Raw genomic sequence first — 6,302 nt, 5'->3', positions numbered from 1 at the left:
GATTGCATTTTTTTTCCATCAGTTTTCAATATCACGTATAATATCTCTGTAAATATACATTTGGCGGGGTTAAAGCCATAGTGGTGTAAGTCACTATTTTTTACCTATCGAGTTAAGTTCATAGATGCAGTCTACACATGCAGATATGTTGAAAAAAGAAGAAAAAAAAGTGGTCAAAAAAATTGACTTACACCACTATGGCTTTAACCCCTCCATATATATCGCGCTTTAAATTAAAATTTTATTACACACTGTGGTGTCTACAAATTCGTGGTGTCATGTTATACTCAATTTGAGTAATTTTTAACTGTTCCTATAGATCGCCACTTCTCTTACTCAATATGTCGTTAATTTAACTAAACCAATGAAATTGAAATAATACCGTTTTATCTGAAAATAATAAATTTCGACATACAAGATTAAAAATAACAAAATGTCACTTAACTCAAGGTATCAATTTAAATTTTATCTATTAATATTTAACAGTGCGGTTTGCACAAAACTGACTAAAAGACTCTATTTCCATTGCTTATCTGTTCGTCTAAAACTTAGTTCGCGAAGACTTAGTCCCTTTCCGCTTGTAACTCGGGAAAACTACGGATTTCCCGAATTCAGTGTCGAGAGTATAAACATCGGAGAAACGTCGTGGTGAGCGACGAGACGAACGGCCACGATGAGAAACGCCCGCCTGTTCGATCAGTAGGTATGCCAAAAGCGAACGAGAGGGAGGAGCGGAACTGAGAAGTGGTCGTCGCGAGTGTTTTCGCGGTCGACAGGCGAATCGAGTCGTTATTAAGCTCCTTTTAGTCCTTCTAACGCTTCGCCGTAACAACATAAATACCGCAATACTTCCCACTATTCAATAAAAAAGTAATTACCGCGCTACCTAACAATCTAGGACTCAATTAGTGACCATAATTTTGTCGACAATCGTAGCAGAACGTTATCGAATCGCGAAAGCGAATTGTAGAGACTGCAATAAATTTTTTATCACATACACAGAGAGCGAGTAATTAATTACCGCTGCAGCAGCTGCAATTTGATAACTGCAAATTGATAATAATGAGTATAAGTTTGTCGACATTTCCAAGCCTTTGTGGGACATCACGTGAGAATGCTGTTTCAATTAAGCGAAGGTTTTTTTAACAAACAAGAGAAACGTTTGACGTTGAAATTCGTTCGTTGGAATTAGTTCGCGCTCCGAAGGACGACGCGTGGGTATTACGTCTCTTATCAAGACTACATGGGAGCTTTCCGGCAAGCGACACAAGTCGACACAAGTGTCATTCTATTTTTCTTTTTTGGCAATGAGTAACAAAACGACACTTGTGTCGATTTGCGTCGCTTGCATGCTGGAAAGCTCCCATTATCTATTATTTTCAAAAAGAAGAGGGATGAAAGGATAAGGGTAGGCAGAAACGGGTGTGTAGAAAGTACGCGCTACGCCGCGGACTACATTGTTATGATCGAGCTGCACCACCCAGTGTGGCACCCACCCGTTCTGCACCCACCCCTCTCTCTCTCTCTCTCTTTCTCTCTCTTTTCTCTCTATTTCTCTCTCTCCGGAGGTCGACGACGTACGCCTACGAAGGAGGCGTCGCGACGGCGACGAGAAATTACGCGCGTTATCGCCTCCGGACACGTTCGGGGCGGAGGCGACGACGGATATGCATACACACCACCGAGAAGGCAACGGCGGGGGGTTGAACGGCAGAGGGAAGGACGAAAGCGAGGAAGGAGCGCGGTGACCGGGCGGCCAGACGAGGGGGGGGGAGGGAAAAAAGGAAAGGGGGGCGAAAACTCACCCTGCGATGCGAAGTGCTTGGTGACCATGTTGATGCGCGCGTGGCTCTTCTCGCTGCTCCGAAATTCAGAACGTCATATCCACCTCCGCGGCGCGCGGCGACGACCCCTCGACGCGCACGACTGTAGGGGGCGAGACGGGGGAGGGAGGGGGTCCAGCGGCGTATCCCGGCGGGCGAGAGCGCGAGTATGTACGAGGGTAACTGCACACTACTACCCCCGCCGCGAACGGCTAGACGCGAAACGGGGCAGACAGCCGGGGGGAAAAAACGGGGGGGTAACGCCGAGACGAGGGGGGCCTGTCTCGCCCTGTCAGAGAATCACATGTTCGCGTTTTTACAAGTTCACCGCATCCCCGGTGTGCCTCCTCCTCGAGGGCTCGCGGAAAAGGAGTATAGGCGAACGACGAGCGCGAGACGGAGGGGGAGGAGGAGGAGGAGTAAGGAGTATCACCTTTCGCGCACCACCACCACCACCACTGCCCACCGTCGACACACGCACGCACAGAGCCCACTACCCGCCACCCGCGCACGCGTTTACCCCTGGCACCGAGAACGAGCGACGCCGACACACGTGCCCGACAGTTGCTACCCAACTGACGCGGCTCACCCGGCTCACGACTACGACGACCGTCCGCGATCCCCGAGCCGATCCGCGCTCTCCCGCCGCACCTCCCCTTCTCGGTTCCGTTCCGCTCCGGGTCCCCGGACTCCCCGGCTGGCGCCTCCGACGGTTCGTGACGCGCCCGCGCCGCCTGGAGTCGGCCCTTTTCGGAGCGTTCTCCGAACGCTCGCGAGCGAGTGCCGCCATCTGTGTGGACACTGTGGACCTCGACAGGCGACCGACTCAACCGGCAAAAACGGAGATTATATGATAAAATGCACGCTTTTCACTTTTGATATATTTTATTTTGAATGTGTTATAGAATTAAAATAACAAAACATATATTTTTTAAATAAGTGTTCTTAGATAAAAAACCATTTAAACTCTTTTAAAGAAACCGACTTTTTTATTTCTATAATTGTAAGTATAATATATGTCGTGAAAAGATATTTATGTTTTAAACAAGTCTTGATTTTTTAAAAGTACTTAATTATTCAGATTTTTCAAAAATATTGTATTTTTAAAAATTGGAAAAAGTATACAAAATTCACACACTATTATTATTATTATTATAGGCTAGAGATCAATATCCAGTTCAGACCACAAATTAAATGGCTTGTCCCTTTAAATTGTATATAATATTATAATGATCTTATTTTACTTATTATTTTTCAAAATATCTCCTGCATATTTCCTTGTAAGAAAAAGTGTTCAGAGAATTCGCGAGTGATGGTCTACCTTCCTAGAAACGTGCCGTTGAAGAAGAACGACGTTAAATTTGTCTTATTGTTAGACATGTACCTATATATGAGCCACCGGAAGAACATCCGGTGTATCTAAAGCTCTAAAGTCTAAAGTATTTTTGTATGTACATATACATTATTGTCGATGGATTTCTTAATTAATTTTACTTTCAGCCAGATTAATTAATGCGGTTTATAAATATAAAAGGGAATAATTGTAAAAAAATAAAATAGCGAAAAAAGCAAAATCTTGCACGTGATATTTTTAGCTAGCGTTTTTCTCGAAAACAGAACTTCGCTGACAACAGATTCGAGCGTTGTAAACAATTTTCATTCTACAATTTACGTTTTTTTTTTTTTTTCGAGATAGTGTGTTCTCTTTACGATTAGAGATATAAGCACAGAAACATGCATCACAATTAAGTTGTCGAATGATTTGGAAGATGGCGGTCGCGTGTATCCTCCGTTTCCCTTTCTGCGATAGGTAAACAGGTTTCTTCATCAGGGAATTACATCCGTATTCACCGACTTTCAGGCGTCTTTGTTAGACGTCGTTGAGATTCGTTTCTGACTCGTTTCCGCACGCGTGCCTACGGCCTGCATTAGCATACATGAACGATGCGACATTATGCGGTCAATGGCAGGATCGCCGGGACATCATCCCGCCGACCATCATCATCCCGCGACCGTATTTAGTCTTCCGGAAGTGCGCTGCGCGCCTAAACACAATCCGCGCGACGCGATTACGTCAACCTGATCGGTTGCGAATCACTATGCGCGAACATGTACGCGGATAATCGCGCAGTTCTTCAAGGCTTTCGCGATTTATCGTTCGTGTCTTCTCGCTAAGACGATGGAACAGCGATTTCTTCGATATCTTGAATTATTTATCCAAATAAATGTTTCAATTTCTCATAACGGAATTAACTGTGGTATTGCAAATTTTCTAGAAATAAATTCGATCAGCTTAAACACTTAAGTTTGTTCTTTTTATTTTAAGCTCTAAGCCGTAAGAAATTGACCAATCACAATGGAATGTGAAAAGAATACTCGATTGTGATTGGTAAATTCCTTACGGCTTAGAGCTTAAATACCTTTAAAAGCTAGGTTGTAGACCAGCACTTACGACTGGCACTAAAACTTTATTTCCTTTTAGCTTTCGCTAAATTTCAAACATATATTTCCCCAGTCAGCACGTGTGTCTAAAAGACACCGTAAGAACACGTCTTAAGGTGTCTTTTAGGTCGGTATTCATAGTCGGTTCTTATATTTAAGACCATTTTAAGTACAATTTTAAGATGTTATTAACCAATCACAGAGCCGTATTAGCATCTTAAGATATTACTTAAGACGGTCTTGAAATAAGATCTGATTATGAATACCGGCCTTAGATACGTATGTTTAAGATGTCTTAACTCTTAAATGCCACACCTTTCAAGAATCTCGTAAATGACACATGGGGTCCTAAAAGACCCCAGCATGAAAAATGTCTCCTTACTCATTGATTTTTTGATATTTAGTTATGAAAATTATTTTCAATGTTGTTCAAGGCTTAGAAAAGAGAATAAAATGCTTATATTGTTAAAATTTCAATTTCAACATAGTATAAAAAATTAAGTAAACTGAGTACTGCTAAGTGTACAACCGGGTAGGTCAATCACTCAACTGTCATCAATGGGAACATGAGCTCCATTTTTGGGGGAAACATTTGAAAATGTATCATTGTAAAGGATCTGGGGTCCGCTGGACCCCGAGTGGCATTTAAGGGTTAAAAATGTCTTAAAGGTGTCTTTACGACGTCTTTTGAGCTCACTTTATAAGTACAAAGAATATATACTAATTTAGCTGTAAAAAAAAAAACAGATCTACCATCGAGCTCTATACAAAGCAGACTCTCCTTTCGTCCCGAGAGTAACTTTTATGCTTTAAAAATTCGATTGCTCTATTCTAGGTTCTGACATTCTCGCGCTGTCATGTAATTTTTTTTTTTCGTTAAGCCGGCAGGTGGACGTTGCGGCTTGGTCTCGCCGACCTCCCTGGGCTTGGCAACAAGACGACGACGCGAATTCTCGCCACGACCGCCGTTATACACGGTCGAAAAACCGCAGAGCGATTCGATTCGGTGATCTTTGCTGGCGTGGGTGGCGCGGCTCGGCCTTCTCCGCTTCTGCTCGTGCTAACGGCCGCCGATGACGTCATTGCAACGCAAAGACGTCTCAAGGAAAGCGCAAAGCGGTTTCTATAAGGACCCGATCCACGTACGACACGTATACGCTTCTCCATCCCTTGGGGCGTCGAATCGCTGGATCCAATCGTCGAATTCAAAATAACATTGATTGACGAATGTACTGGCAATATTTAATTTGACTCAACGTTTTATTGAAGAATGTATATCTAGGGCGATCGTATATTACTTTGCGCGCAATTATAGAGAATTATAATAGAGAATTGTGAGTAATAATAGAAGTTATAGATATTTATAAGTTTCCAGAAAGAAACTCCCTCCCCCTCTCCCGCCTTTTCCTTTTATTTTCTATTTTTAACGCAGTTTCAACGTTTCAAATATTGATTTAAAGTATACGTGTATATTTTCCTTGACACACTGACGCTCCCCCCCTTCCCGTTCCTTTGATGTGTTTTTCTCTTTCCAGGGTGTCCGGTATTAATTTGAATATCTTTTGCGGCTCGCCTTCGCCGGTTATTCGGTCCTCGAGCAAATAGGCTGCCGCGATCGAGTTGCGCGGGAATCACGCATGCGCGTTCGTCCGCATTCGTTCGACTCGCTCCGCTTGGTACGGCGGCGGCGGCTACGGCGCAGCGGCAGCGCACAGTATACGCTAGTCGCTCGCGGTCATCCGTGATGATCCGTGAGTCACGAGCGTGTGGGGAAAGAGGGTCGACGATGACCCGACGACGACGCCAGCGTCTTCCGTAGGCCACGCTAGCCCCGCGTACACGCCGCACGCCGCACGCCGCCCGTCGTCGCGACGCCACGCACTCCTCCTCCTCGGAGGAGCGTCCCGCGCCGCTGTTCGCGTAGACGCTTTCGCACCTCCACTCCGCGTCTCTCGTCGCCGCGAGGAAACGCGGCGGTGGCCTGGTGGCGTTGATCGCGTTTCCTCGTCCCGAGAGCCCGATGCGCTCCTCCCCGCG

This window comes from Temnothorax curvispinosus, unplaced genomic scaffold (genome assembly GCF_003070985.1).
Source record: "Temnothorax curvispinosus isolate PA1 unplaced genomic scaffold, ASM307098v1 QBEX01004672.1, whole genome shotgun sequence".
Lineage (NCBI taxonomy): Eukaryota > Metazoa > Arthropoda > Insecta > Hymenoptera > Formicidae > Temnothorax > Temnothorax curvispinosus.
This window is presented reverse-complemented; position numbering follows the sequence as displayed.